Raw genomic sequence first — 12,671 nt, 5'->3', positions numbered from 1 at the left:
TCCCTGGAACGATACTAATAGGTGCTGAAAAAGCAAGGCAGAAAAAGAGTTTTGGGCTTCCCTTTTCTTTTATCTTTTCAAATGAACATCTCCCAAGTTTTTAGAAAACTCTTTAATTAGGTTTCTTGATCAAAAAGCAGTGCAACCATGTAGAGTTTCTAAAATTTTAAGTTCTTTTTATAGTTTATATTAAGTTTAGAAATGAAAGTCAATTTTTAAAAAATGAAGTGTTCAACTTATATGCAAAAATACCTCTTTGGTAATTTAATTTAAAATCGTCCACTTTGGTCATCCTGCTAGCCTGGAAAAACAGAGCACCAGCATGGGGGTGACACAATGCCATCTATTAGTGAATTGTGATTTTTAGCTTGAATTCATCTTCAGGGCACAGTTTTAAACATGTGTGCATGACATCCAAATTGCTTAACATATCATACAGCATAATTTATTAAGAACAGCCTCAGTAGGTATAATAAAGCCATTAGCCAATCAAACCTTTAAGGGTCATTTTAGCTGTTAATTTATAATTCAGTGATTGAATTATAAATTCAATCTGATTGAATGGGTGATTGGAACAAACCCTCACATACAAGGAGAAGATAGAGCAGTTCTATGGGGATCAATAGTAGAGAATGGATTACAAAGAGAGCTATGTTACTGAATATATTTATGTGCACATATGTTCTGTAGAACAAATATACACGAATTTTGAAACAGTGATAGTCTTTGAAATCTTATTTTCTTTGATTCAAGTAAAATCATCTGAGCAGCCCATTTTGGTAGAGTATGAAATTTACTAATCCCAAGTAAAATGAAATGATGTCGTGTCTTATACTTTTTAAAATTGTTTCAAAATATATGACCATTATTTTCTAAAATAGCAGGAAATTATGTATTTGTAAGATCTGTTAATTAAGAAATATGTAGTGATCATATTGGCTCACTTTCCTATTAATACTCATCAAGGTAAAGGCATCATATATATATATATATATAATATATATATATTATATATATATTATTTACCTTTATTCTTAAAAAAAATATATATATATATATATATATATTTTTTTTTTTTTTAAGAATAAAATTGATGTGGATTTCCGCTTCTGGTGCTATAGCTAACTAGAAACTTTGAGAGAACCTTCTTCAAGAAAGCAACTCAAGGGTGCATAATGGGACCTTTGATTGCATGACTTGATTCACAGGATGTGTGGAAAATATCTCACTCTCCCCCACTCCCACAAAAAGGGTCCACTGAAAACCAGTTAACACAACAAAGAGACTAGATTGCCTTATGAGCAAACTAAAATGCAACGTTATAGTGGGAAGACTGATCATGAAATCAGCAGTACAGTGCTGGAGCTGTGTCTAAAACTTCTGTATTAAGCCAGAGACACCTAAAGGGTACCTTGCCACCTAGCTCATAGTAAAGGTAAATATAAATTCTCTGCAGAAAAAACCATTCACAATTCGAGTAATCAGGTTTATCTCAGATTAAGATCAACCAGATATGAGCATATAATTGGAAATGTCCACATAAAAGAAGAGCAAATTTCATCTTCAAAAGCCAGCATAGGGAGGCTTGAGTGGCTTAGTCAGTTAAATGACTAACACCTACCTGGTTTGGCTCAGATCATGATCTCATGGGTCATGGGATTGAGCCCCGAATCTGGCTCCACACTCAGTGGGGAGTCTGCTTAAAGATTCTCTGCCTCTGCCTCTACCCCTGCACTCTTCCTATCTCTCTCGCAAATAAATAAATTATTCAAAAAAGCAGATTAAGTAAAAGCGGCATAAGTAACAAGAACAAAACTAAAGTTCCAAAGATTTTATCCAAAAACAAAATTAATCTATGACAGTAGAAGTCAGGATAGTAGTTACTTTGATTTTAGTGTCTGGTGAGAGACACTAAGAGGTCTTTTAAAATGCTAGTAACATTGTATCCCAATCTTTGTGCTAATTACACAGATGGCCCACTTCATGAAAATCCATTGAATTATGAACTTGTTATTAGTGGACTTTTCCCCATGTATGTTAACTTCAATTAAAAACTGTACTTTTTTTAAAAGAAGATTTTATTTATTTGTTTGACAGAGAGAGAAAGAGCACAAGCAGGGGGAGCAGCAGAGGTAGAGGGAGAAGCAGGCTCCCCGCCAAGCAGGGAGCCCCATGGGGGACTCAATCCCAGGACTTTGGGATAATGACCTGAGCCAAAGGCAGAGTCTTAACCGTCTGAGCCACCGAGGTGCCCCAAAACTGTACTTTAAAAAAAAATAAACATGCAAACTTTGTAGAGCAATAGCTAACAATATTTCTTAAAGTACAATTGATATTTTAAGAGAGGAAGTAAAACGGAACCATAGAAAATGCTTTATTAAAACCAGAGATGACAGAACAAGAGAGAAAAAGAAACAAAAACTAACAACAAAATTTGAAAAGAAAGATATAAACACAATAGATATTAATTCAATGGTATCAATATAATCACTTTAAATGTGAATGGTCTAGATATGCCAACTGAAAGATAGAGATTGTAAGAGTAGATCACAAAATAAAACCTAACTGTATGTTATCTATAAGAAACAGAGTTTAAGTAAAGAATTTACATTGATTAAAAGTAAAGGGATGGAGATAGATATAACATATTAACACAATCAAAAGAAAGCTGATCTACTATGTTAGACTTCAGAACAATAAAAATCAGGGATAAAGAAGAGCATATAGAATGATAAAGTGATCAGTTCTTCAATTACACATAACAACATTTAATGCACATACACTCAACCTCAGAATATGTCAGGCAAAAACTGATAGAATTGTAGAGAGAAATAAAGAAAACTGCTGTTGTCATTGAGACTTCAACATCTCTTTGCCAGTATTGGTAGATAAAAGAAGCATAAAATCAGTGAAGATATAGATGGCCTGAATAGTATTATCAATCAGCTTGACCTAAGTGAGATTTATAGAATGCTCTATCCAACAACAGCAGAATGCACATTCTTCCTAAGCTCACATGGAATAGTTATCAAGGTGTACCACATTATGGACCAGATAACAAAGCTTACAAATTTATAAGAATAGAAATTATACAATGTATGTCTCCTCAAATCACATGAAATTAAATTAGAAATAAGTAACAGAAAAGATAGCTAGAAAACCAAGTTTTAGAGATTGAATGAAATACATAAGTAATACGTGAGTTAAAAATTTCTAAGAAAAATTTTAAAAGTATTTTGAACTAAATGAAAATAAAATTCTGTCTTATAACTTTGTGGGCTGCAGCAAAAGCAGTGCATAGAGGGAAATTTATAGCATTGAATACATATGCTAGAAAAGAAGGAAAATCTAAAACCAGTAACACTTTCACCTTAGAAAACAAAGAAAGAAGAACAAATTTAACAAAAACAAGAGGAAATGACATAATACAAAATTAGAGCAAAGATCATTGAAATTGAAAATAGGAAAACAGTAGAGAAAATCAACAAAACCAAACACTGGTTCTTTAAAAAATGGAATAAAAGCAGTAAATCTCTAGAAGACTAATCAGGAAAAATACAAGAAACAAATCACCAAATTCAGATATGAAGGAAAAGTCATTATATTTACCACATGGGCATTAATAGGATAATAAAGGAATACTATAAACAACGATATGCCCACACATTTGATAACCTAATTAAAATGGATCACTTCCTTGAAAGATAAAAACTACCAAAACTCACTCAAAGAAAAATAGATAATCTAAATAGACCAATGTAAATGTAAAAAATGCCTAATTCTCATTATCCTTTTCCAGATTTCCAGTTTTTACTCTGATTTCTGTTAAGTAAACCAATTAATATTATAACCATCATCATCTGACCTTTATATCTTATTATTATCTATTAAAGAAATTGAATCAATAATTAATAATCTTCCAAAAGAGAAAGCATCAGCCCCAGATGGTTTCACTGGTGGATTCTACTGAATTCTATTTGGGGAAGAGATGATCCCAACTCTACAGTCTCTTTTTAAAACTAGAAGCACAAGAAACTGTTCCTAATTCATTCTAGGAGGCTATTACTACCTCAGTACCAAAGCTAGATAAAAGCATCTCAGAAATGAAAAACTAGATATAATATCTGTGGACATAGATATATAAATGTCTCTAATGAAATGTTAGCAAATTACATACAACAATATGTAAAAGAATTATACACTGCGACCAAGTAGAATTTATTCCATATACGGAAGGCTGTTCCTACATTTGAAAATCAGTTATGGCTATCCACCACTTCAAGAAGTTGAAGAAGAAAAATCATATCACTATATTAATTGACAGAGATAAAACAAAACCCACCTCCCATTCATAATAAAAACTCTCAGGTAATTTGGAATAAATAGAACTTTCTCTGCTTGATAAAGCACACCTGCAAACCCCTTAAGGCTAACATCATATTTAATGGTGAAAAATTAGACACTTTTCTCCTAAGTTTTAAGATAAGGCAAGATGCCCTGTCTCACTACTCCTATTTGACATTGTATTATAAGTCTCATCTAATGCAATAAGATTTTTTTTTTCAAAGGAAAAAAATATAAGGCACACAGATTGGGAAAAAAGAAATAAAACTATCTTTTCCACAGATAACAGATTGTCTATGTTGAAAATTAAGTTATCTACAAGTCCAAAATCCTGGAACAAATAAGCAATTATGAAAAGACTGCAAAGATACAGGTTGAAAGACACAAAAGCCAATTGCTCCTACAAAGTGGCAATGAACACTTTTAATTAGAAAATGTAAAAGTACCATTTATAATAGCACCCAAAATCTATTAAATACGTAGGTATAAATCTTACAGAATATACACAGGATATATCTACAGAAAAGCACAATACTCTGAGTTTATTTTGAAGAAATTAGCAAATTGATTGTAAAATTTATGTAGAAAGATGAAAGGCCTAGAACCGCCAACAGTATGGTAAAAAGGAAAAAGAAGGAAAAGATGTAGGAAACACAAGACACAATCTCAATTCTCATTTTAAAGCCACAGTATTCAAGACAGCATTATATTGGCTGAAAAATAGACACATAGATAATTAAGCAGTATACAGACCCTTGAAACGTACCCAGGAAAATATACTGACAGAAAGAACAATTTAGGGGGCACCTGGGTGGCTCAGTCATTGAGCATCTGCCTTGTCTGGGTCCTGGTCCCAGGAACCTGGGATGGGGCCTTGTGTTGGGCTCTCTGCTCAGCGGGAGGCCTGCTTCTCCCTCTCCCACTCTTCCTGCTTGTGTTCCCTCTCTCACTGAGTCTCTCTCTGTCAAATAAATAAACAAAATCTTTTTTTTTTTTAAAAAGCAATTTAATGGAAAAGAAGATACTCTTATCAACAAATGGTGCTGGAATAGCTGAAAATTCATACACAAGGGGGAAAAAAGAACCTAGACACAAAATTTACATTTAAAAATTAACTCAAAAAATATCATAGAACTTTATGTAAAATCTAAAACCATATAACCTCTAGGGGGAAAAAAAAAACATAGGAAGAAATCAATGGGAGCTTCATTTTGGCAATGAGTTTTTAGATATAACCACAAAAGCACAATCCATGAAAGAAAAATGTAATTTGGACTTTATTAAAAATAAAAACTCTATGAAAAACACTGTTAAGAGACTGTAGCCACAGACCAGGAGAAAAGATTTGCAAAACACATATCTGATAAAGGACTTACAAACAAGTCCTTGATAAAGGACTTGCAAACAATCCAATTAAAAATGGACCAAAAATCTAACCATATAGCTCACCCAAGAAAGTAATACGCATATGAAACATCATTTGTCATAAGTGCATTGTAAATTGACTTACAGTAAGAGATCACGACACACCTATTAGAATGGCTAAATAAAAAAAATCTGACAACACGAATTGCTGGGGAAGATGTAGAGCAACAGGAACGGTCATTGATTACTGGTGGGACTGCAAAATGGCACAATCACTTTGAAAGACAGTTTGACAGTTTCTTACAAAGCAAAGCATAGGTTTGCCATAAAATTCAGCTATTACACCCTTAGGTTTCTACTCAACTGATCTGGAAATCTAGGTCTATGCAAAAACAAAAACAAAAACAAAACCCCAAAAACAAAAACAAAAAAAACACCACACCACAACCTATTTGTAAAAGTTTATACCAGCTTTATCACCAAAAACGGGCAACAACCAAGAACCCCGTCAACAGGTGATATACCTGACTGTAAACAAACTGTGGTACATCCATATAATGGAATTTGACTCAAAAATAAAACAGGGGCGCCTGGGTGGCTCAGTGGGTTAAGCCGCTGCCTTGGGCTCAGGTCATGATCTCAGGGTCCTGGGATCGAGGCCCGCATCGGGCTCTCTGCTCAGCAGGGAGCCTGCTTCTTCCTCTCTCTCTGCCTGCCTCTCTGCCTGCTTGTGATCTCTCTCTGTCAAATAAATAAATAAAAGCTTTAAAAAAAAATAAAAATAAAAAAAAATAAAACAGATGAACTTTTAATTTACAAATGAACATCTGTACAATTGAATATTGCTCAGAAATAAAGATGGAAGGCATAAATCCTAAACGCATATTGCTAAGTGAAAGCCTAAAAAACGTGCTGTTTCTTCCTAATTATATGACATTCTAGAACTGGCAAAACTATAGAGACAGTGAAAAAGATCAGTGGTTTCCTGGCATCTGGGGTGGGGTGGGTTTGAACAAGTAAAGAACAGGGAATTGTTTTAGAATGGTAAAACCATTCACTAGGATAGTATAATAGTGGATATGAGACACTATACATTTGCTCAAACTCATAGACCAAACAAAGACCGAACCTTAGTGTCGGTAAATTTTAAATCATTTCGGAAGTCCAGGGATCCCAGGATGAACTGTGGAGGACCACAAAACAATCTAACTGTACCACTAAAGTATGAGTACAATCTCACTGAAGGAGAAAGAGATACTGACTTACGTAAACTTGGAAATGAGTGGACTCTATGAAATTAAAGGCAAAAAACATTTATCCAGTTGATAACCATATTGAGGGCAAGGGCTAAACATTCTGATACCTCTGTACCTGTATGCTTGAACTGAACAAGTAAGTAAACAAGTAATTCCAATTACATTAACTATTAAGTCAGGTAGTTGGAGCCAAATTTCTCACTGCTGGAGTGGGAGTTCACATATAAATGAGGGGAGAGGGTTAGAATGACCTATAAAGATTAGTTGAATTAGAGTTGAAGACATCAATATGAACTCATGTTTAACCTAATATAGATACATATGTCTGCAATAGGGAAATATTTATACATATGTATATATACAAGTTAGTATATATACATATAAATTTCCTTGCTTTATTATCTAATAAGGCCTAGAATAACAACACCTCAGTAGCAATGAGTATACCTAACGTCCACATGCTAATTTTTAATACCTTTTTTAAAAATAAGGAACCAGAGCTCCTTGGAGAAATGGCTATTAGACTGGGTCAGGAAATATAAAAATAAGCCTAGAATATTTTGTAATGCCAAAAAGTAAGTGAAAAACAAAACAAAATAAAACAAAGATGAGCATATCAAGGAATATGACAGCTAACTGCAAAAATTTGACCAGTAAAGTGCTTTGGCGAGTAAAATGCTCTGCACCTTCTGAATGAATTAATAAACTAAGGGCATAATCTAGATTACCTCCATCACTCTACTTGTCAATAAATTGCAGCTCTCCTAGGGATAGAACAACATAACTTTCTTCCCAGTGCTCACCATCATTACAATACAGTTATTCAAAAATAAATGCTGTTTATATTGTCTTTGGACACCATAAGAATCTTAGACTCACACAGAGACCTGAGAACACTGTAAACATATAAAAGTGAAAAAAAAATGAAAACCATTTAGCAAAAAAAGAAAAAGAAAAAAAAAACTTAGCCAAACTGAACATAAAAACCAATATTCTACACCTATGACCTATTCTAAAATAGCTCTCTTCAGGATAAAGGAAGGTTTTTCTAAAGCACCATGATACAAGGTCAATGCCTAAGTCAGAATCAAACTGCCTCTCCAGATTTAGGCTGGCAATTTGTCCTGCAGCCTCAATTCCCCGATGGGTCCAAGAAGTTACTGATTTTCAGTTTGTCCAGCTTTTTCTTGCTGTAAGGACAGGAGGAAGATTCTTTATATATCAGACTTGTCCCAGTCCATATGAGCAGCTATAACAGAATATTATAGACTATATACTATAACAGAATACTATAGAGGCTTAGAAACAATAAACCTTTATTTCTTACAGTTTTGGAGGCTGAGAAGTCCAAGATCAAAGGGCCAGCATAGACAACCTCTCATGAGGGTCCTAGTTCTGGTCCACAGCGGGTACCTTCTTGCAGTGTCCTTATATGGTAGAAGAGGCTAGGGATCTCTCTGGAGCCTGCTTTATATGGCACTAACCCCATTCATGAAGGTTCCACTCTTATGACTGAAACACCAAAAGCCCCACCTACTGAAACCATGATATTGGGCATTAAGATTCTAGGACACCATAAAAACATAGTTTGTAGTTCTACAGTATTTATATTACAACAGTATGTAGTTCTATAATATTTATATCACATTTGTAATTCTATAATATTTATATGCAACTGGGTTCGCATGAAGCTAAAATGAGCCTTTTTATATTTAACTATATACACTAGAAATAATAGAGATGTGGCAATGCATTAATTCTACACTTGGAATTATTATGGAGACCACTGCTTGTCAAAGTCTGGTTCCAGGACTTGTGAAATCAACCTCACTTGAAAACTTGTTAGAAATGCAAATTTGGGGGGGACCTGGGTGGCTAAGTGGGTTGAGCATCAGACTCTTGGTTTCTGCTCAGGTCGTGATTTCAGGGCCTGTGGTTTGAGCCAGGTTTCAAGCTACACTCAGGGCGGGGAGCCTTCTTAACGAATTCTCTCTCTCCCTCGCCTTCTGCCCGTCCCCCTCTGTGCTCCCTCACTCTCTCTCTCAAACAGATACATAAATCTCGAAAAAAAAATTGCAAATTCTTCACCCCCACCTGAGAGACCTACAGAATCAGAAATTCAAGAAGGTGGATCCAAATATCTTCATTTTAACAAGCCCTCTAGGTGCTCCTGGTGCTAGCTCAAGTTTGAAAACTACAGATCAACAGTAAATTATAACTGCAGTTGTAATCGGAATACAGTTACAATTTTCTAATTAAATCGTCTGTTAGCTTCATACCTGTTGTAAAAAAAAAAAAAGTTACTCAGTTAGTCATTATTAATGATTCTGTTACCCTGGAGGTTATCTCAAGCAGTCATAAAATTAGTTCCTAAATCATACAAGGTTTGAATGTGTGAAAATCGAGTGGCAAATTTATAAGTTTTACATCTTATTAAAACTGAAAGGGAAAATTTTGTTTTATAATATAAAAATATTTATTCATTAAAACATTCAAGATGCATTTCTAATTTTTACACTTTGCACCTTGAAATAATTTCATACTTGGTATAGTACAATTTCAACATATACCCTTCCTCCAGCCGCCCACTAGTTAACACTTCACATAAACATAATGCATAATGCAATAATCATAACCAGAAAGCTGAAAAATTGAAAAAACTATTATGCAAACCTTATTCAAGTTTCAATTATTATTACGTCAATGTCCTTTTCCAAATCCAAGATCTAACCAGGATTATACACTGCATTTAGTTGCCTTGTCTCTTCTATCTCCCCTTATCTCATCTAATTTTGGCCAGTTCTTTGTTTTTCATACCCCTGAAACTTTAGAAGTGTGAAAGCCAGCCAGATATTTTGTAGTACCCCTTCAGTATAAGGTTTGTCTGATATTTTCTTGGGATTAAACTCGAGTTATGCATTTTTGACGAGACTACTACTGAAACGGTATCATGCGTTCGCAGTATATCCTATCAATGTCCTTCTTGGTGCTGTTATCTCAATTACTTGGTTAAGAGGATGTTTCCCAGGTTTATCCATGTAAAGTCACTATTTTTTTCCCTTAAAAATTTCTAAGTATCTAATGGGACAAGTACTTTGCAATTATAGAAATATTTTGTTTCTCATGATAATTTTCCTGTTAATTTTAGGATCCACTGGTGATTCTTGCTTGCAACAATTATTACCAAAGTAGTCACCAAATAGTCATTTTTTTAAATTCCACTTTTTCTTCATTTATTAATTGCAACTCTACTATAATGAAGAGCTATCCCTTACCTCCTTTAATTTTGTATTCAGTTCTATACTTATCCTAGTATAAGCTCATGGAGTTTTATTTTCTCCTTGGGTTATACTTCACCACTATCATTATTTATTTTGTTGTTGCAGCCACTGGGAACTCCAAGTTGGCTCCAGTGTCCTTCTAAAATGCTGTCGTTACTTTTTGAGCACTTGCTCACTTTCTGACACCACTCCTTATTCTAGGTTCATTCCATACTTTCTCCATCCCAGCCCTGTTATCACGCATTTCTCCAAAAAGCACTAGTACATTTTACTAAAGGATAATATTTAGGAGGCTGAGGATTAAAAAGTATACTTATCACGATAAAAAGTACACTTATCACCATCATTTTTTAAAAAGATGAATGTTTAGAAGCCAAGACTTAGGCATGAGATGTACTTGTTGCCACTAAGTTGTTCTTGCTCCCAGGCCCTCTCCATGGAGAGAGGTAAGAAAGACACGCACCTCTGTCTGTTTGCATATCCAGCTATATATATGTACATATGAAATCATAGTTAATACTCATATCTCCACTCCCAGCCCAACACTACAGGGTTCATTCTAGCCATAACCCTTTCCTGATTTATAATTATTGCTTGTGGAAAAAAAAAAGAAACCTGGCTCACATTGTCCACATTATATTTATCTTTCTCAGTTCTAGAATACACATAGAATTACTAACACTTGCCTCCGTCGACAATAATTTAGTCTAGAGTATGTGTGTGGATTGCATTAAGACAAAAGTATTGTGAAGTCCTTACTGGTTTTCACTTAGTTATATATTCTGGACTTTTGTATTGTTGTTTAGCCTATAGGGGAACATCTTCAGCCCCGTGAGCCCCCATCCAGATCTAAAATTTTCCACTTTTAGCACTTAGTTATACAAAATTATATAAAATTTCAATTCTATAAAATTACATTTCTTCCATATTTCATATTATTAAATATCTTTTTTATTTTTCTATTTTTTCCTCTCATATTTATTTAGAAAAGGGAACAAGTCATAATAGTATGTAGTAAATTCAAAAAACGCAGGGATTGGGACGCCTGGGCAGCTCAGTCTTTGGGCGTCTGCCTTCGGCTCAGGTCATGATCTCGGGTTCCTGGGATCGAGCCCCGCATTGGGCTCCTTACTTGGTAGTGGGAAGCCTGCTTCTCCCTCTCCCACTCCCCTGCTTGTGTCCTTTCTCGTCATATCTCTCTGTGTTAAATAAATGTTATATATATATATATATATATACATATATATATATATATTTGCAGTTATATATATATATACATATATATATATATATATATATTTTTTTTTTAAGTGCAGGGATTTTCTTTTTCTTTTTCTACAGTAGCCCTAGTGTCTGGAACACAACTTGACATATACTAACCACTCGTTAAAAATTCGTTGACTAGAGAATTCACAATCGTTATACAAACATTTATACAACAATGGGAATTCTGCCAAAGTTAGGCTGTCAGTGGACAAACAATCACCACTAGGTGACAGTATATAACATTTATACCTTAACTAAAGAACAAATGTTCCAAGTTGGCCCATGAGAGGAAACGTGGAGATGTCACTATTGAATACACATCACTTGACTTATGAAAATCTGTAAAAATAGCATTCAATCAGCTGAAACCTACTAAGTGCCCATCTGTGATAACAGAATGAGCATTTTAGGAGTAGTAGCTCTGTTAGAAAGAAAAAAATGAATTGGGCTTCCAAGAGCTTTGCCTTCAGTAGCAATGGACAGAGATGTGTAGCAGGAAAAGCAGATGCTGCTGAGGCCACGGGGATGGTATTAAGATGTGGATTCTGCAAAGATGATTTGAAGTTAAGTCATTGCCAAGATGAACAGTGAAGCAACCTGTGGGGAATGTTGACTGTTTCGTCTCTTCGTTAAGAGATGAGGAAGCGGAGATGAGGGCTTCGCTGATGTCACGCAGCTAATCTGACTCCAGAATCCAAGCTTTTTCTCACTACCTAAAACACCTTGTTGCTCCTAAAGGCTTACTGAATAAGCCTTTAGGAGTTGAATTTAAAATAGTGCCTGAAATTGCCTCAACATTGAGCTTTTAAAAATTCCTAGGTAAACAAGACTGGAAGCTGGTTTTGTTTAATCTAAAATTATTTGTGAAATTATTTTTTGTCTAAGAATGTTGACTGTCTTATGATTATGTGAATTATAATAAAATTTCACCTCTTAATAAATAAGAGCTCTTACAGCTGGTCATTGTTTCAATAAGAAATTTAATATGGGGGTGAAACCAAAGCATTCTTTCACCTCAAAGTGATTCTTCTTCAGTGGAAACACAGGATATATTTGAATAGTGTATTTCGAAATCTGCTTTCCAGGTATTCCTAGAGAAAAGAGAGGACTTCACTGGTATTTTAATGCCTTTCCTTCGAAGGTTTCAAACATGTTGTAT

The sequence above is a fragment of the Neovison vison genome, chromosome 3 (genome assembly GCF_020171115.1).
Source record: "Neovison vison isolate M4711 chromosome 3, ASM_NN_V1, whole genome shotgun sequence".
Classification (NCBI taxonomy): domain Eukaryota; kingdom Metazoa; phylum Chordata; class Mammalia; order Carnivora; family Mustelidae; genus Neogale; species Neogale vison.
Note: the sequence above shows the minus strand (reverse complement) of the source record.